The sequence below is a fragment of the Gallus gallus genome, chromosome 10, assembly GCF_016699485.2.
Source record: "Gallus gallus isolate bGalGal1 chromosome 10, bGalGal1.mat.broiler.GRCg7b, whole genome shotgun sequence".
NCBI classification, from domain to species: domain Eukaryota; kingdom Metazoa; phylum Chordata; class Aves; order Galliformes; family Phasianidae; genus Gallus; species Gallus gallus.
The window spans coordinates 14,196,489-14,217,285 of record NC_052541.1 but is presented as its reverse complement, the minus strand read 5'-3'; the positions used below and the strand labels follow the sequence as shown (position 1 = coordinate 14,217,285).

At 45.8% G+C, this 20,797-nt stretch overlaps 1 protein-coding gene across 4 annotated transcripts in view; it reads right to left on the bottom strand.

The window, feature by feature from the left end:
- Positions 1-20,529, bottom strand: part of SV2B (synaptic vesicle glycoprotein 2B) — a 49,859-nt gene extending 29,330 nt beyond the window's left edge. Inside the window, exons 1-2 of one of the 4 annotated variants that reach the window (XM_046899355.1) lie at positions 16,221-20,360; positions 9,413-9,568 (exon numbers count right to left, since the gene is read on the bottom strand). The gene's annotated coding sequence lies outside the window, so the exon portion shown is untranslated. Of the gene's footprint in view, positions 1-9,412; positions 9,569-15,831; positions 16,067-16,220 lie in introns of those variants that run through there. The other 3 variants (XM_015292065.4, XM_425081.8, XM_004943861.5) reach the window with 3 other exon arrangements.
- Between the last annotated feature and the right edge of the window lie 268 nt (positions 20,530-20,797).

Below are 20,797 nucleotides of genomic sequence, written 5' to 3'. Positions count from 1 at the left end.
CACAGAGAGTCTTTTCAAACTGAAAAACAAACATTTAATTTAGGAAATGCCAGAATGTCAGCTATTTGATCCCTTTTTTATTAGAAACATTTGTTGAAACTGATTTTTTTTTTTCCCAAAAAATTCAGGTTTGAAAAACTGACATTTTCATGTCAACAAGAATGACATCAGGAACCCTTCAGTTTATTCTTATGGATACAGTGTTCCCTAAGGAGTATTGTTAAGAAGAGAAAATAGAGAAATACAATATAGGAAAAATAAGCATATGACTAAAAGTATCTGATCTCCAGTGTGAGGCAGAAAAAGGCTTTTTGCCCATTGATTATTCAGCTTTGGGGTTCTTTGTTTGTTTGTTTTGTTGTTATTCTGTTTGGGATTTTTTATTTTTTGGCTAACCTTAACACTGCTGCTCCAGCTATATGATTCAACATCCAGAACAGAGCTTAGCAGTATCATCATTTTCCTGGACAGATGGCAAGGCTGAGTTCTTGGCAAGGATCCTGCAGAGGGAAAAGTGGCAAGATCTGGAGAGAATACGTATGTGAGTGCTGTTAGAAAAAAAGGAATGAGGAGACTTGGTTGCAGAGAGGTAGGAAGCAAATCCAAAGTCAGGGATTGACTATATGGATTAATGGTCCAAACTGTGCTCAGAGTAGGCGGGAGATGGCCTGGGGAGGGAAAGGCACGTTATTGATGCTCCAATGGTGGAAGAAATAACACCTATTGTTCAGTAATCACAGCAGCTCTCACTTCATACCGAAGGATTATAAACCCATCTCTGTTAGAGCTCAGCCATAATCCTTACTAATTCTTGCTTGACTTTTTGTAACAGTGTTTTGCTGCCAGAATAGTAACCAGACAGGGAGAAAAGTTTTGGAGGATATGATTGTGAAACTCTTTTGGATGCAGATGGTTATGGGGAACATCAATCAGGAAAAACATTCATTGACCTCTAACAGAGGTGACCGTATCAAAACCAGCATGACTTGCAGGTTTCAGGCAGCCACTTCTCTTTCCTTCAAATATCCTAATCCCAAAGTGCTGATAAGAAAAGAGTCCCAGAGGAGTTCCCAGTGGGATGTTGGAAGATCTGCCCCCCGGTTACTGTACACTAGTCAGTAACTCAGGATGATTTGATTCACTGAAGGTCAGGTCTCTTTAGAAATATAGATCAGCCCTTGGAATATAAGTTTATATACAATTGCAGATAGATGAACGAGGGCTGTATACATCTATAAGAAAAAAATTCCCTCTAAGTTCACCCATCCCCACAAAAATAGAAGCAATGTTTGTCCTCAAAATTCAAGTCCGAAAGAAACCGTGGTCATCAAGTATTCTCAAGAGGACCAGAGCACAGCCCAAGGTCAGAAACCCCTTTGATCTGCAGGAATGTCAGCAGCTGTTTTCTGCTTCATTTCAAGAAATCAAGGCAGCTTAGTTTTCTAACCAGTGATGTGGTAGTTGGGAGCAAAACTGAGCTATTTTGCCATGGACTACACAGTGTTTATGTACGTGAGCATGCCAGTATAGAGTTATCTAGGGTTTTCAGGTGTAAAGTTGTGTTTATTGCTACAACAAGCATCTGTACCTGTGAATACATTCAGAAGGCTAACAAGGGCTGGACAACAGGAGGTGTGAATGCAAAGCTTCCCCATTTGTCTGTAACAGGTGCCTTAAACGGAGCTTGCTTTGAGCTCTGGATAAAGAGCTGTGTTTTGCTGGGGCCTCCCACGAGAACACAGCACTAAGTGAAAACTCAGAATAAAAAGCATTCTCTCCTAAGATGTCTTTATTGAGAATTTGTTTGATAGGTCTGTAGCACAGGTTCAAAACCTCCCAGCTTAATAAACTACACAATCTGCAACGTGTTTTGTATGAGTAGCTGAGAGTTAAAGAAGAGCAAGATATTCGAGTCGATGACTTGAAATCGCCCAGTTCACAGAGCTGGCAGTCAGCAGTGCAGGTGGCACCTGCTGATTGTTCCCCTGCAGCACGGATAGGACACATGGGGTAAAAGTTCTGCCGTTACACTTCTTCCCACTGTCCCATCCAGAGTGTTCTGGGGGAAACTCCTGGTTTCCAGTGCATCAGGCACTGAAATCCCATCACCTTATGTGTTGGCGACTTTCACAACAGAGTGACCGAGGGCTGAGCGTGCAATCCACCATGTTACATTATAAATGGAGGGACAGAGTCCCCCAGATTGTTAAGGGGAGATTATATTTTAAAGCCTGATATCTTTTCGTGCAGATGCTTTAAAGGTCATATCTAAGAAAGTATGTGCTGCAGCAAGCTGGCACAGTGAATATGGAGCAGATGAAACAAGGAACAAGCATCAGTCAAGCAGAATAAACAGCTTTTCTGAATTTAAGGACATAGAATAGTAAATGGGGTGTTCGTGAGACAGAGGAACGCTAACAGTAGGAGTTGGAAAGTAATGGTGTAGCAGCACAAAGCTATATAAGGAGGGCCAGACTACACATTAGGGTGCCAGAGAAAGGCCATAAAAGGTCATTTTGACAAGCTGAATATGGATAATGAGTTGAGACAGATGGTGTAAGAGTAAGGCAGCTAATAAATAATGAACAGACTTGCTTCAAGGAGCAAAAGGAGGGAGAAATCACAGCTGAAACCTTAGTCAGAGGGAGGAGGTGAAGGGGAAAAGAACAAACCCAAGGATGATGGGAGAGAATCACAGCAGGAGGACTGGTGGGAGGAGGGTACGGTCTCAAGCACCAGAATTTTGTGGAGATGGTAATTTACGCAAAGAAAACTTAGCAATGCATATGCCTGAACTGGAATTCAGCCATCTTGTTGACATTAACATCTTTTTGCAGAGGAAATACTCATGGCCTCTAAACCTCTCCTAGCTATCTATTGCCCCTTCTCTGCCATTGTCGCAGTGCCTAAGCAGCTTACAGTGCTTGTACTTCCACAAAAGTCTGGGAAAAGTACTTAGGTTTGTTTTTTACAGCATAACCTGAGGCAAAGATACCAAAGCTTCATAGGGCCATTGAAATGTCCCACAGCCACAGGCCCCCTGCAGATCAGCAAGCTGAAATCTCCTAACTTTTGCATCCATCTTTGACACCATGACCAAGATGAAGGTGGGCACCAATGCCCCCACAACTCTTTTGAGGCACAAGACCTGACCTGGGTATCGCTCAATGCTTCCAGATGTCCCATTATAGATGTAAACCAAGAAGCTAACCCAAGGTCACGTAGGGAAGCTACATCAGTGTCAAACATTGAATCCAAGTTTCTGTTATGTCGTTGTCTTTTTCAATATCTTAGAGAGCTAGTGTCTCTTAGACTTCATTGCTTATTAATAAACCAATCTCTTCACCAGCAATGCACCTGACAGTATAAAACTACAGGTAATTTAGTGTTGATGCAGAAAGAACAGTGCCCTGGTGCCCTCTAATGATTTTGATGCTTCCAAGTGTACTTGCCCTTGAACAGCTTACAAGGTCTAACCTTCCTGAACCTGTAGTTCCTGACAAGGTTCCAGAGATGACTGTAAGAAGTAACCTTGGTTATAAACTGCCCACGATTCAGCAAATTCTGCCTGTGTCAGACAGCAAGCATGCATGATTAACTATGAACTGCTTAGCTCATTGGCAAAGATGTGACTAGCTACAAAGGGGATTTCTATTTCATCGCACTTGGAATCTGTGTTATTAAATAATGAGCCACTTAATGAACTCATTCATTAATACATGGCTGTGATGAATAGATTTTCTCCAGTGGCAGAGTTGTGAAAGCAGTTGCAAACCTGAGTGAATTCCAAATGCTGCTTTCTTTCAGAAGAAATTCGATTTGAGCAAGTATCTTTATTAAGATTTATTTATTATCTCATTCATTCTACTGCTTCCAGCTAACACAGCGGTGTCAAAGGTCTGCTGTGTTTGTGCCCCTCCAGCACTCCCTGCTCATTTCCTTCTCACCTTTCTGCCTTGCCAAAACCTGAAGATCCCCTTCACTTCAGCTCTACTCTCTTGATAGTCTTCAGGGCAGTCGTGCCACAAAATCGTTCTTTGCCCAGACCCTTTCAGTACTTAAAGGGGACCCATGAGAAAGATGAGGAGAGACTCTTCATTAGCGAGTATAGTGATTGGACAAGGGGTAACAGCTTTAAACTAAGAGTAGATTTAGATTAGACATTAGAAAGAAATTCTTTACTCAGAGGGTGGTGAGGCACTGGCACAGCTGCCCAGATAGGTTGTGGGTGCCACACATCCCTGGAGGTGCTCAAGGCCAGGCTGGATGGGGCCCTGTGCAGCCTGAGCTGGTGGAAGGTGTCCCTGCTCATGGCACAGGATTGGCATAGATTGCATTAGTCTTTAAGGTCACTTCCAGCCCAAACCATTCTATGATCATTCCCTATCTCACATAGGAAATGACTGTATTGCTCTATTTCCTGGGTTCACCTTCCCATTGCTTTGAGACTGACAAACCACTCCACAAACCAGAGACAGAAGGACAAATCATTCAATGCATCTAAAACAAAAACACTTGCAAGGTTTTCCTCTCTTGTTTTCCAAGAGTGTGTTAAGGAAGGTCTCTAGCAGAGAATTTCACCAGCTGAGAGCTTTCCCTGCAGGGAACTGTTCCTTTTGTTTGGAACAGCTCTTTTGCAGCCCAGGGTGCTCAGGCATCAGTCTCTAGAGACAGTTGCTTGCCAGCTCCAGTGAAGTGTACCAAGCCACTGCCCATGCCAGTACACAGGCTCATTCCAAGAAATCCCCCGTGCTGCAGCCTGTCACAGCCAACCTTATGCTTCCACTGTGCTCCTTAATAGGGTTGTTACTTGTCCATCCTTCTGGGGCTACAAGAAAATAGTCTCAGGAAATGTAGTTATTGCAAAGCTAAGAGTTAGATCAATTAAGAGGGGTGATTCTCAAACTAAATCCAGCATCTCTCTCTCTTTTTGCACAAGCCCTCCAATGCAATTGTTCTGGGGCTACAAGAGCTTTAAAAATTGCAGATATGCTGCTCATTACGCACCTTACCTGTGGAGAAACAGAAGCACAAGTAGCAGCAGGTTTAAAGAGATGTTCACTCTGAGACTCTTTTCAAGGTTATTTAGCAGAGAAAGTACAGGAGTAATTGGCTTTGCTCCATCTATTTTCATAGCATTTTGATTGCTCTGACCATTTTTCGCTATGAAATACTACTAAAGAGACCTGAAATTTGTAGCATCCAGGATCATTCAACAGATAGCATGATGTGGTTATTGTATTTGCTATGTGCACTCCATGAATGATGCCTCCTTTAAGAAAGCAACTTGCAAAGCTTGTCTTGGCTGCAGACTACACGTTGAGTACCTCAGATGCCCAGATTTTTGAAGAACATGGTTTTGAAGCAGGCATCTCACAGCAAATCACAAAAATAGATAGATCTTATTTTCACTCACTAGCTGTGCAAACTCAAGTTGTCATAGGGTCTGGAATATATTGGCACTGATTTAACAGCAATACAAGGCCTCATATATAGCAACACTGCAATTATACTTGTGTTTTATACCCATATGGAGGCTTTCAACTCAAAAGAGTCTCCAGCAGCTGCCGAGAGGTATGAGATATAGCAAGGGAGGTAGGACGAGGCAGGGTGAAGGACAAAAAGGAAGGGAGAGGAAATGTACTGCTCTCGGGAATAGCCAGCCTTGGAAACTGATGTTACCTTGAGGCAGTAAAAGGGCAGAATATACGCAGTTAGGCATAGCACTTCATAGTAGTAAGAAGGCTGTATGTTTGCCTCCCAAATAGCCTAATAAATTCCTATTATTAGGATGGACATTAACGATGAAAAATCTTCATCTCCAAAAATTAATAGGTTCGATATATCATTAGAATAGATCGTCACATAGCTATCTGTACACAAGAGAGAAAATCCTCACAACCACCTGTTGAGGCAGGGGAAGGATTTAGCTATTATTTATTGCTCAGTGTGACTCATGCTTGTGGGTAGGGACGCGACAGTGCAGATGGGAGTTAAAGTCAAACTGCCGTCAGCGCAATTTATGCCAGGAGAGTTGAATTCAGGCTACTTCTGTATTCCATATGATTCTTCTGTAAAATATGGAAAGGGTATGAAAACAGTTTGAAAAATGCATGCCTGGGCTGCCATTTGTCGGAGCTCAGGCTCGGTTAGAGGCAAGATGGCTGCAGGTCTTGGGCAGCATTGAGAGCTGCACGGCAGGAGGGAAGCATTGCCTGCAGGTCGCTGCAGCAAGGGGTTTTCCTGCAGCCTGGCATCATGCAGAGCGCTCCCTTGGCTCATGGACAGAGTTGATTTCTTCTGGTAGAGTAATCCTGGCTGCCAAGTGAAGGCAAAACTGCTGATCCTTCTGCACAGCACCCACAGATCAGTCCCTTCTCAGAGCAGTTTTGACACCAACCTGACAAATCGCCAGCTGCTCTGCTACAGATGGTTGGGGTGCTGCTGACTCTCTCTGCTGGAAGGTGCCAAGGCTTTCCTGCCCTTCCTGGCTCCTTTCTCACTCAGACATTCTGTCTGATTTTTTCTTAATGCACTTGATATAATTTGTAGGAACTTTCCAGCCCCATCGGCTCATGCTGTTGGTCTATTTGTCCCTGAGCTCTGAGATGCTGACGAGCACTATCTGATAGACTTCAAAGGATGAGAAAAACATCCATGCTTTACTTCCAGCACAAGGCTGTATGAAGTGGGGGATGGAGAATCCAAAGCAGCCCCTGAGCTGATCAACATGGAGAAGGGGAAGATCAGAGGATATTTAATTAGATTCCTAATTATGGAGCTTATTAGCAGTCATAAAATCACCAGGGTTTGGATCGCATAGAAATGGGAATGGCAGATCTCAGAGACACACATCACATAGATAAATGTGATTATTCCTTTGGCTTGATCTCAACTGGAAGAATAGCTCACTGCATTATCAGCAACTGAAGATGTACCCCTGATGCATAATTTGTTCTTTCTACAGTAAAGGCAAGAGACAGAAATCACATAGGCACAATTGGGTTCAGGATATTTCAATCTTAAAGTAAAATTGAGAAAAAAAAAAGGGGGGAGCACCATAGGAAAGCCCACACCGTACTGAAAGAAATACAGCCTTATCTTTATTTTCTGCATCCCTTCTAAGAATACAGCTCTGCAGACACTTCTTTCTTCCATGTGATTCTAAGGATGCCCAGCAAACAAAGAGTCTGCTGGAAACCAGTGGAATAAGCTTGGCCATCACAAAATGAGCCTGAATGATTTTGTCCACCTTGATTGTCTGTTTTGTTCATTCATACAGGAGAAAGGACTAGAAGATTGTCCAATTTTCTCTGGGGGAAGAAAGAAAATAAACCCTTTTCCTTCATATCGGTCAATATTTTCTTCAAAATTTATCAGATTCTCCCCAGAGGTTCAGCATACTGCAGTTGGTTCAGTCTTTTTCAATGGAAAATGGACAAAAGGGAACGGTTGCTTCTCAAACATTTCCAATTTGTCCAGAATTGATCTTTTTTTTTTTTTTTTTTCTTTTGTGAATAAAATGTTTGGATGAAAATTGTTTGAGCGGAGAGAGGGAGCATGTTCTCCAAGGATGGGGAGCTTCTCTTTTGCATGAATGCATTTGGCAACACTGGATGATACAGATGATCTGTCTTTCCTACCCAGCTGGACCCAGCTGCACAGTGAGAAGGGGGAGAGAAAATGAACAAAAAAAAATGCTGCTCCATCCAATGTGAGCTCAGGAACAAGGAGAGTGTGAACTGGCCAGGAAATAAGGAACTGGGAATAAGAAGAAAATTTCAAAGAAATCCATGAGTCAAAAAACCCCACAGCAACATCTCGAGTGCAGCAAACCAGGGGACCAAGATGGAGTGCTGAGTTCCTGCTGATCTGTCCTCAGTTGCACCAAATGAGAAATCAACTTGGCCATGTTTTGGGACATTTATAGCAGATGTGAGAGCCTGAAATTCAACCTGAGGCTGGAGGTCAGACAAAGCTTCCTGACTGCAATATCTGTGGGGCTGAAGGGCAGGATGTGCAGGATGTGAGGAGCAGCTTGCTTTCTTCATCAGCCCAATGGCAGGTCAGTCTGGCAGGCTCTGAAAGAGCATCCAAATGCCACCCAGCATTAAAAGGGATAAGGCCAGGCTGCCGGGGGAGGTAAATCCAGGGAGTTTCATCTGTTTGTGCGTTTTGCTTGAGTCATTGTTGCTTTTGCAGCACAGGAGCCCTTCACTGCAGGCAGAACAGAGTGCGGCAAGCCTCGGGGAGAGCTGAGGCTCATGAAATATAGATACACGCCAGGCAGGCTCCTGGAACTGGGTAAATGCATGCACGATAATTGGCTCTATCTTTGAGCAAGAAACGTTTTGCATAAAAGGATGCAGAAAAGGCTTGTTCAGTATACTTTGATATGTACGTTTGACTCAGCAACTGCTGGAGAAAAAAGAAAGAAAAGCCTTCCTTCATGCTCTGTAACTGAAGAAGCAACTCTGTTTTACCCCTTCTACCCCTTTTCACTCCCCCTTTCTCCCCTCATCTGCTCAGCAGACTGTTATATCCAACATCCTTCAGAAAGAGCATGTGATGAAAGCAGACAGTGATACCCCGATCCAACCTCTTTACAGCCTTCAGAACACCACCAAAGAAAACACCTGTTTTCCTGGAACAGGCAGGGAGAAAGTGGTGCTGATGCACAGATCTGGCATGGAGACAAGCCAGATCTGTGGCTTGGCTAAATGGTCACTATTGCTCTGAACATTTGTGTACAGCTCTTTTCCAGCTGCAGGGACATGCACATTCATTGGGATGTTCCAAATTGGTGCACGCCTGAGTGGTCTCTCCTGAGAGAGTACTGAAGGCTTTGTGGGTCCTTTGCATGTGAGATCCTGAGAGATCTCTGCCTTTATGTGCCTTCACCACTTGTGGGTGATCAGAGAGAGACTCTACTTCTGCAGTGATATTGCTTATTTCCAGGCACCCCTCAGGAGCCTTACTCTGATCTCTCTTGCTTGGAGCAAGCAAGGTTCCCCTCCTTAATGAGTCTCACAATGGAAGCAGATGTGGCACCTCCTCCTCAAATGCTCATTTTGAAATAGATCTTGAAACTGATGTTTGTTAATGATGGAGGCAAAAATCATCCTGAGCCTCCCCAGCTCCAAGCAGTATTCATGCTCAAATTAGTAATGTCTTTTTCCCAGTATCCTAGATTGGGCCACTAATTAACTCAGCAGCCAGAGGCAAGCACGGAAGCAGCTCTATTCTGCTCTGCACCCACCAGCTGGCAAGGTGAGAAGCCCCTCATTCTGTGCTGCTGAGCTGCTGGAATTGGGGAGAGCATCAAAAGGGGAACTACTCGGATCCCAAGCAAGGCAGACACACAGGGGGATCAAGGCTCCCATGAAACACCTGTCAAGAGCTGAACTGTTACCTGGGCAGCTTTCCTGTGGCTTTTTGGGGTTGATGGAGCTTATATTACTTCCCACTTGAGGGAAAACCTGTGTTGTACAGATGTAGGAGGCGGTGTTTTCTTTCCTGTGTGTCACACACTCTTCTACTGAGCTGTGTGGTCTCAAGTGCTGTCAGCCTGTCAAAATCATGGCATTGTTTCATAGCAGGTATGAGAAAAGAAAATTAACAGTTAATTAAATAAATTCCTTAGGAATGGAGAAATTCCTATCAGCTCCAGCATTTGACCGCACACAGTTTGGAAATGGAAAATCTGGATGGTTTTTAATTGAATGGTTTATCTCGGTTTTGTAGGAATCAAAATCAGTTTCAGGATTTTGATTTTTAAATGTCATAGGAAATATTCTGTTTTGGAAGTCTTCCAGCTGGAATATTTCTGAGCATGGACACAATTTTTTTTATTACAATTAGGAAAAAAGAATTGAATCTGAACATCTACACTACACACACAGAAAGAACAGAAAAGATGCCAAAACTGTATTAAGTAACTTTCTCCATGAATACACATCCCATTCTAATAACACCAATCTGGATTTTTAATTTGGCTTCAGATATGTTATGGATCAGAATCTCAGGGCTGTGCATGAATCCAGATGTAACTGCTGAGAATTCATCCATCAGCCCTGTTATATATTCTTCCAATCAAGTACAATTACCGATGATCACATAACGCCATTAAAAACCACTTAGGGCCAGCACAAGCTGAAGTGTTTAATGCAATTTTTGAAATCAGGTTTCAGAATTACTTTCAATTAGTTCTAAAGAATAATGGAAATGTGCCGTGAACAGCAAATTCTGCTGCAGACATACCACCTTAATCTGAGCAGGAAAGATAAAGGTGGTCTATCTTTTTTCCCTTACCACTTTAAAAATCAGCTAACATGTTCCTTGCTGGATTTTGCAAACCTTAAAACAAATACTGTCCAGTGTCACTTAGGCTGCAAGAAAGCAAGGCTTAACTTATATGACTTCTCACAGGCATTTTTACTGAGCTCCTTACCGTAGGATTTTACAGCCAAATTGTAGTAGTATTTAGTTGAGTTGCGGCAGACTTGACTTAATTTACAGGTGCAGAAAACAAGGAACCAAACCTCAGAGCCCAGGAGGCTCCTGGCCATGCACAGCTGAGAGCTGGAAAATGCCCATGGCATCCCCTCTCCCCTGAGCTATCCCACAGCTCGGAGTACAAAGAGGGTAACCCAAAGCCACGTTTTAACAACACCTTCATGCTAAAAACCACAAAGCTATTTTTGGCCTGCATACGGTCAGCCCTACTTAAGCACAGACTAATTGCGCCAGCACTAACTTGTCCTCATGTTAACTTCATTTCCATCCAGACAGAAGCTTTCAAGCAACAACAAGAAAACCCTTTCAATATTTAATCAGCAGCATGGCCTGAAACAGCGGGTACCAGCCCTGGCTGCCTCCCTCCTCCTTTGCAAGAAAGCCAAACATGAGCCCCTACCACAGCATCTCTTTGGGGCACCTTCTATTTCGTTCCTATCTTTCAGCTTCTCCGCTGCCTTCCAGGTGTAAATCTTGCTTTATTTCCTGCTGATGGATTGGAAATTGCTATGCTCAGCAGCCTGGACTCATGAGTCAGCAGGGCTTGAGCTCTCGCCCACTTCTCTCTGTGTAAATCTTGTCTGTGGACAAGACTTTGCAGAACTTGCAGCAGGCAAAGAGGAAAATGCAGGATTTTCCTCATCTGTGAGTATTTCCTATGAGACCACCAGGGTTCTGCACCCTCCCCAAGCTGCTGTGCCCCTTGCAGTCTCCCAGACTGCCCCACAAGTCCCTGATGTCTCAGTGCAGGGCTGGGGATGCCCGTGCTGCCTGGCACCTGCTGGCACTGCAGCACAAAATCATCTCTGATGATTGGTGGTGTTTGAGCTCCTTACAGAAAAGATCATCTCCTGCTAGCGTAATAAGAGATCCTAATAGCCAACCCTATCTATCCTTATCTAAGAGAAAAAGAAGAAAGTGCCCACAGCGGATGTAATTAATGATAAATAATAAATGCGAGATTAAATACAAGTTATCTGCTTTAATTCACCAGATCTAAGAACATACCTTCACTTTGCGGAGGATGGCATGACCTCAGAGCACTGCCACAGTCACCAGAAGGGCTCATGGATGGCGCTGGTTATGGTGGGATCTGTCACGCGTGCACTGGAGGTAGGCTCCATGCTCTTCCGTGCCTCCACCAAAGTTATCAATTTGGGGCTATCACACATGGAAAGGCTCCTCACCTCCTCCCAAATGTCAAAAACCTTGGCTAGCAGCCAACAGCAGACGTTTCAGGAGAAGAAACCACTGGGATTTCTCAATCTGGGTCTGCTATAAATCATTTAACACCTCATCCACAAGTGCTCCTAACTAAAGCACACCAGGAGAAGGTTTTTTTGTGAACCTCCATTCTTTGCTCATAAACCTCACCAATCTCTCAGTCATCATCATGGAGACATCCAATTAAATCTGTCTCTAGATTAATATTCTGGGTGTACTAATCCACCTGGCAATGTGCCTCAGAGGAAGAGGGTAGCTACCAGAAGGAGATGCCACCAGCATTGTTCAAGGCCTGTCACTGCTTTGTCAGACTGTTTCATAAATGGAGATCCTCGGTGAAGCCTCTGTCACCAGCCCTATGGGTGTTTCCTCTGCCTGCCACAAAACCAGGAGCATCACGCATGCCTAAGGAGATCGAGAACCTGTAAGCTGCAATAATTAGAGCAGTTAAAGCTGGCAAATCTGCAGCAGCATGACCAGCTGCCATAAGGGACAAGAAATACATCCCATGTAGGAGGCAGGCTCTTCCCCGCTGCCTGGAGGTTGTGGCTCCCATTGTATTTTTCCCAGGGTCAAAATTTCCTGCAGTGATTCTGCTCACCCTCTTGCTGTTTACAGATCCATAGGGATTGTCTTCATGCTATGACTGGGAAACTCTCCATGTTGCAGGGGTGCTGAGTGGTAACGCTGGGACTGCCTTGTCCTGAGGACATCTACTCTTCTTGCTCACTGTCAGCTCAGGAGGACATGAAGCCAAGGAGGCAGCAGCTATGATGGCATCACGGAGGGAACCAGAGCCTGAATAAACACATACGTCACCCAGCTGAGAGTGGATGAACTTCAGCTTCCTCCAAACACACCTCTCACAAGAGCTGCTGTGAATCACAGCAAAACATCGAGTCTAACTGAAACACTGAATCACAGAACCAGCTGTCACACAGCCCTGCAGCATCTCCTGCAGGAGCTCATCCAGCATCAGCCCTGCTCTCCAGGTCTCTCTCTTCTGCAGGACATCCACATCCTCAAAGCAAGAAACAGAGGAAGGCATTTCTCAGATGGATGGATTTAAGCAGCGGACATGGGGCAGTTCTGGTCTGTAAGCCATGTCGGCCACAGGAGTTCTTGTTATTTGGAGATGGTGTTTTAGGTTATGGGACAAGATTGCTTCACCTTTGAGCGGGCAGGTAAGGGCATCTTGGACCTGCATCTGGCTTCTGTTGGCTTGATCTGATGTCCTCTGGGTCTTGGATGAGAGGAGAGAGTATGCAGCTCTACTCAGTGCCTCCATGTCTCTCACAGCTTTGTAGATCTATCCTATCTCTCCATATCTACAGCCATATCCCCAGGTCTATAACACCAAGAAGAGCAGAAAACAACTCGGAAAGCCAGTAACCCCTATGCTTCACTGAGGCAAATCCAAATACTCTAAAGCACTTTCACATTTCATCTACCTCCAAAGAAGAAAAGCCTTGACTTCTTCTTTCTCTCTGGGATTAAGGCATTCCAGAACAAGCACAGGAGACCTGTGTCACCTTAGCCGTGGGGGAGTCTTTAAATCTGATCATAAGCATCTACCAGGACAGTTCTAGGAAAAAAAGCTATTTGTCATTCAAGTTGCCTGAACTTCCAGGCTCCTATACCCAGGCTCAGGTCTCTTCTGTAAGGGTTCTACACCCTCTTTTTACCCAGTCTTTCCTTCTAATTCATTCCAGACAAAGGAATCCACTAGGCCACCTTGCTGCCCAGCTTTCTTCTACCACCAAACACCAGCATGCATCTACTGGCATAAACGTGATCACAAAGTCGTGACTGCACAGGGAGAACAAACATGCTGAGCAGATGGGTTGTGAGGGAGGAAGCCCTCATTTAAAATACAAATAACTGGCAATAACTTAGCAGATGTGGTAAGAGGAATCTGGACAGACAAGCACGAGGTGACTGGATTCCAATTTCAGTTAAGTAATGTGGAATTTTCCCTGGCAAAGAAAGGTTTCATCTTCCATCTCCTTGATTACCTTGTCCAGAAGAGATAATTACTTTGATGTTAGGTGTCTTCACAAGAATGATAGAGGGTATTCTTCATTTAGGATCTTATACGACTCCCTGCCCTTACAAGGTAGATTTTTCACTAGAGAAATCTAGCCTCTATAGCCCAGAAGTCCATGAGAAAAGACTAAAATTCAAGCAGAAGTCCCCAGCCAAAGACTTTAGTGTCTGTCCTTCTCTTCCCCAACATCAGATCAGCATCCCTCAGGAAATATCTTGGAGATGTTAAAGAAATCTATACATCTAGCATACTGCAATATTAGTTTGGCCCTGGAATCTCATCTTGGCAGATGTACCAACATTACCACAGATGAGTATGAGGATTTTCTCCTTATAATTGTTACAGAGACATTAATCATGCAGGGGAAATTAACCCTGCCAGGCAGCACTGCAGCAGAGATCAGGAAAGCACAGTCATCGCTGGCCAACGGCTCAAGCTGAACGTGGGAGAAATGTCAGGTGCACAGACACACAACAGATAGCAAAAATATTCTGTGATCCTCAGTCAGGGGAAACAAAACCTGCCTTATTCAAGATTTCCCTTCATATGCAATCATCAGGCTCTCCAAAGACAACACATTTGGCAGCTCCTGCACTCTCTCCTTACATAAGGTGGGGATTCAGTCATCTAAAGCTCACTCCTTGTTCCTGTATGCACTGCACCCCCTGTTCACAAGACACAGATCTTGCACAGAAGCTTGTTGCCCTGAAGCCCACGAGAAACAAAAATCAAAGCCAAAACTTGATGCTTAGAAGAGGAATAGCTGTAGGTATAATGAAACTCCAAGGCTGCTCTTGAGTGAGGACAAGAAGCACAGTCCTCACCCCAGGTGTCACAGGACCTGCCATCAGGGAGCACAACACGTGTGAGTTTATTGCAGGTGGAGGTTTCTGTATGAACACTTCAGGAGAGGAACATGTTTATAAACAAATCACCCCCGCAATTTTCTCCAGGAGTGTTGATTTTCCTTTAAATTTGTAAATAAATCAAGAAAGATTGTGCATTGCTATCTTGAAGCCAAAGGATTTCAAAAGCCTCCTCTCACTAAATAACCTTAGGAATTGCTGGGTCAAAGCACCAGCATTTGGGTGGAACACAGGTCTCTCCAGAAGGTCACAGCTGTGTACCGTCAGCAAAATAGCCAAAGCTTTGTCACTCTATTAATTTTCCTTTTTTTTTTTTCTTCTTTTTTTCCTTTTCTTCTCAGCAGAGGAACATTATGTACAGAGCTCTGTGGATTCGATATCATCAGGTAGCTAAGGCTGCTCTTAGGTTTTTTATTTCCTGATCCTCTTTAGGCAAGGTCCCTAAATTCATCCCCAGTGTCCGAGCTCTGCTATTAGGTGCAGAAAGCCCATTGCGGAATTCATGAGAGTTAAACTGACTCACAAACCTCTCCTTCAGGATATCAGATAGAAGCATAGTCCAGCCAGACCCTTCCTTCCAAGCATCGTTATCTGTGCCCCAGCATATCAGCTATTCTCAATGCCTAAGGGGCTGGTTTCAAGGAAAAACACAGACTTTGCAATGGAGAAAGTTTATCAGCTAGAAAATCTGACAGGCTTTATGCATCAATTTAGGGGCAAGAATTCATGAATGACCTTCCAAAACTCCTGCAAAGGACAGAAAAGCAGCATTTGGGTAGCGGCTCATCCAGGATTATTACCCCATAGAGAGCACCACTGGTGTCAGCCCATCAGCTCACAGTGTGCCCCCGACCAAGCTGGAAATAGCACGGAAATGAAGATTCCAAGCAGGCAATGAAACGGTATGTGAGTTAAAGCTGCTCCAACTGCCTGGGCACATGCATTGTCTGATCTGCTCGGCTCCCAGCCTCTCTCTAACAGTCATTAAATTGCTTTGATGGGCACTGACCCCTGGAAAAGCTTCAGTACAAACACAACTGCATTCACTGTTGATTTTTTTTTCTTTTCTGTTGTTTTTTCAGCTCCCCTCCCTTTGTTTTTTTTTACCCATTGAATCTTACTACTTTTAAATCCCGACTGATTGTCCAGAAAGCGACCAAAGAGAAAAGCATCTCTTACCAGAACTGTGAAATATCTCACTGCAGCCATTCACCAGCCATTTCCCCTCTTTCCTGCCCGCAGAGCTGCTCCTGAAAGGGTCTCCCCTTTCTGCCGGAGATTAGAAGTAAATGCTCTGCAAGCCAAGCCGATCATCCCACTGCGCCCGCATCCAGGTACCGGAGCACAAGCAGTGGAAAAGTCCATCAGGCAACAGCAAACACAGGCGCATGCACGCACACCCCAGGCACAAAGCAATAGGAGCAGGGGGAGGCTGGAGGCAGAGCAGATGGGAGGGGGTGGCTCAGGGGAACCAGGCAGCGGGAGATGCTAACGTGACAGATGTGTTGACTTTAAGTTAAACAGGAAATTGAGGATGCTTGACGCAGGGAGGAAAGGCACTAGCTCACGTTAAAGGCAGAGGTTTCCCATGGTCTTCCCCCTTTTTGCTCTCTCTCTCTCTTCTAACCAGGCTTTTCCTGGTGATTTCTAGTTCTTACCTCACTCGCAGTCAAAGGTATTTCCCTTCCGAAATGGGAGGTGGGAGCACAGTCATTATACCCTGTTCAAATGAAGCTACTCTGAAGTTATTTAAATGACAGCCTCTAGATGCTGGGAATGCTGAACATCAAGGTGAGGCTTCCCATTTATCTCAGTTCTGTGAAGAGGAAAATACAATTGGATCCAATCCCTGATTTGGGTCATGTAGGATGGACCACGGGAAATGGAGTAAACTGATTTAAATGCAAGAAAGGAAGGTAGACCATACCAGTGCTGAGATGGATTCCAGCTTCCAGAGACTGATGAAAAGCAATGGCCCCATGACAAGTCCAGACTTAGATCATCACTTGTACCACCCACCTCAGCCTGCCAGACCAGGAGAAACAGCAGCAGATCCCCGTTTTGGTTTTGGTGCCATTCTGACTGCTGCCCTCCTCGCACACTATTCCTCCTACACGCTGTCCCTGAGCTGTGTTATTTGCCTCCCTTCATCATTTTAATGGGGTACTGACAGTGATTCATTCGCACTCCGAACAGATGAACCTGAACTTGTCCCCAGAACCACATTTCCAGAGCCAGCCAGAGAAGGTAGGTTGGAAGCATCTCAGATGCATTGGCTGCAATCCAAAAAGCATTCATTTTTCTGATTAACAAAGACAGAGCTTGGAAAAGTCTGGTGAGGCTCTTCCACTTTGGGAAAGTGCAGCTTTGGATCTCCTGTCCTTCCTCCTACCTTCTGCCACACTCCCTCATCTCTGCAATTATTTATAAAGCTCCGTGTTCTTTCCTAATCGGGACACCACCATGTTCCCTTTCTCGCCACACGTCACTCGTGTGTCACTCTGCGTCTGGGCCTCTGGTGACCTCCAGGAGAGCTCAGCAGGGCTGCCAGCAGCCGTGAGTCATCAGCAACCTGCCCGCACCCCCAGCCCTGTCCCCTTCCAGCGGGGGAGGCCCAGTGGGTTTAACACAGTTTAATCCTCAGGATGGATAATTCGAGGAAAGAGGATTAGCCCTTCTGTGCAGATCCCACACCCAAATATAGAGCAGCCTTCCCTTTGCCTTGCAGCTCCTGTGCTCTGTCCCATCTCACCCCAGGGGTCAGTTGTTGGGGTCCTGGCTATGTTGTTTTGCCATGTATGTGGGGACATGTGTCATGGTCCAAAACTACACAGCATGGCATCAATGCCTCAAGAGGAAAGAAGGGTAGTGCTAATCTTAGATAATCCCACAGCAGGATGCTGCAACCAGCAGAGCTGCCCCACAGATGGATATTTGCTGGAGAACTGCAGAGAAGGAAAAGCACTGGATATTGTGGTGCCTTCCCTACTGCCCACACAGAAGCAGGAACATAGTGGGGAGCTTCAGCCATTCTCCTCCTCCCACCTGCTGCAGACGTGAAGTGAGGTCTGGCACAGCCACTGCAGGCTGTGTTATCCTCCAGTGTCTTTATTTGGCTGTCAAAGCCCTAATGGGACTTTTAGTCGCCGTAACATTAATGCATTGATTAGCATGGGAGTAATTCCATAATCTTCTCAGACAAGAACAATTTCATAAGTTTCAACTCATGGTCTGAAAAATGAATTTGCCAGGCTGACAATGCAGAAAGAAGACCTTGGAGGTTGGCTCCAGCTTCCAAAGCAAGACCATTCCTCACCCCAGGATTTGGTCACCAGGCCAGGAGTGGGAGAAGGAGAAGCTGGGGCTGGCACCAAGTGTGCGTGAGGATGGAGCCTGACCTACACTGCACCAAGGGTGGGCTTCTCTAAACCCAGATCTGCATCACCACAGTCTCCAGAGCTGATCAACACAGGGGTTCTCTGTCATTTGCATTTCCCCCTTTGGTGCATTTTCTTGCACCAAAGACAACGCCCCCAACTCAGAAGTTGTTATCATAGAATCACAGAATAATTAAGGTTGGAAAAGATCACCCAGTCCAACACTCACCCATCCTCACAATGCCCACTAATCATGTTCCTCAGTGCCACATCTCCATGTTTCTTGGACACCACCAGGGACTGTGACTCCAAATCCCTGGGCAGCCTGCTTCAAGAGCAAGATAGAACCACTTCTTCACCATCCTGTATTTTTCCCTACAGGGACAGACTGGCTCAATCCCAGTTTTGAAATTAAACTCGTGTACCCCCTGTACCAAATACCATGGCACGTGCTTTTAGGCTCACCATGAGATTTCTCACATCCACTTGGAAAGCACTTCTAAAAGCTGATGCCCATACCCTACCTGCAGACATGCAGCCAGAGTTACAGAGGTCATATCTGCATGGGCAAGGCTGCCTGGCTGCCTCTCAGATAGCACCCAGCTGTGCCTGTTAGAGGGATACATGAAATCTGGGCTTGCACCTCCAACTCAGCTCCCTCAAGAAACAGCAATCGGGTAACAGACATTTTCATTGACTGATGTCCCAGCATATAAGTGGGTGCAAATCACACTGATGCTCCAAGGGGTAAGATGACCAGGGAGGCTGTCTATTGGTGGGTGTTTTCTGCTTGGCTTTGATGCCCTTGTATGGTTTCCCCAGTGCTCCCATTACGCTTTTGCAAAATCACATCAGGAAAACCAAAGGTGGCTCCATTTGATACAAGTGGGCATGGCTCTCCAGCAGGGCCCTGCAGAGAGGAGGCACTGGGAGCCCAGCAGGACCTCATGCATGCCCCCCCTCTTTCTGTTGCAGGGACAGACCCCTGGCTCAGCACTGCACCCTAAGAGGACACGGAGGTTTTACTGTGCATTCAGCATCTGGCTACATAAGGCAAAGCATTAACCCTTTTCCTCTCTCTTCTCCCAAAGGATAATGCTGGTGAACCAGAGCAGACATGAGGCAGCAGTTTTCAGGATGTGCAGCACTCACTGTAATTTCTGCCCACGGCAGGAAAGCCCTTTAAGCTCTGGTGCTGTGCTTAAAAGTGCCTGATCTCAACACAGCACAGGTTTCCCTGAGCACTGCAATCCTCCCGACCTATACATTACAATCATTGGGTTGTTACTCTTATTCTTTTTTCTTTTTTCCCTGAGAGAAGGTGATCTATGACAACTACACTACTTATGAATCCAGTTCCTATCCATGATTTTTAATGGGACTTCAGTGGGTTTGGTTATACTACTGCAGCATACACAAGTAAATTTTCCCTTAAACAACAGTTGTTCTATCAGAGAAAAAAAAAACAACAGTCCCTATAGCTCTGGATGTGCCATAGGGAAAGGACAGGTGCATGCACACATGCACAGGAACTTCTCACTGGAGACATCCCACGACAGCCCTGCTTGGAGTACAAGCCCTGTCAGCTCTCCATGCTTCATTCTCTCCGTACCTTCATTTCATCCTTCCTAACAGAGCTGACAAACTGCAGGTTTCAGTTTAGCTGTGTTTAAGATCTCCCAGAAGTATGGGAAGGATGAAAACGGGAGGGCGACCCATAGGTGTGCTGGCAGCTGGGTGGGCAGCAGTGTGCGTGGGGTCAGTGTGTGCAAGGTGCTGCACACCTGCACCCAGCCCAGGGTGCAACATTCACACTGGCACACAGACGGACACGGCAGCTCACCCCAACCTGGACATGCACTGTGAGCAGCTCTTTAAGAATCGCCTCAGCCCAAGTTAAGAAGATAAAAGGCAGCAGCTCGTTGTGAGCACAGGGAGCTGGGCAGCGTGACGGGGCAAGTTGGAATTGCTGCTCCCCCCCCAGTCTCGCTGCACTAACGGTGCCCCCCAACGATTCCCATGGATTCACTGCAGCTCAGACACCAACCGCCTCCTCGAGCAACCTCATTTTCAGCAGCACCTTTTGTATTATCTTTAGAGAGAGCTTTTCCCTGCCCCTTGGGCTGCCTCCCCGGCACTCAGCACCAAGCCCCCAGGAGCTGTTGGCTTTCTGGCAGCGTCTTCTCACTCCTTTCCCCCCCCGAGCATTGAGAGGGAACACTCTGCTCTTACCTTGGGCACCCTGAGTTGCAGCCGATCCTGTTAGCTGCGCGGTGCAGCGGGAGGCTCCGTGCCAGCATCTCCTCTAGCAGTGATGCAGCCCTGCTGGGCACTGCATGTCAATGATGCAGCCCGGAGGGGATCCCGGGATCCAGGGAGCCCAGAGCAGAGAGGGAAGCAGGGGGCTGCCTACCCCACCTCACTGTGCTGCCCACCCCAGCCCCGCTGCAGAGAGGGAGCAGAGGGATGGGGAGAGAGCGAGATGCTGCTTGGCAGGCACAGAGGGAGAGAGGAGAAGCTTGTGTAATTTCATCACGTTAATCAAATCCAGCCTCTTGCCTTACGTTACAGCTCTCCAGCAGAGTTCTGCATTACATGGATGTTTTTAAAAATTATTTATTATTATTGCTATTGCTGTCATGCAGGCGTGCTTCTAGCTGGAAGTAGAAGGGAATCCCAGCATGACAGGCTATCATTCTGGCACCCTCCCTCCCTCTCTCCACTTTTATTCACTCCACTGCTACGTGCAAGACCCCATCCCTGCAGTG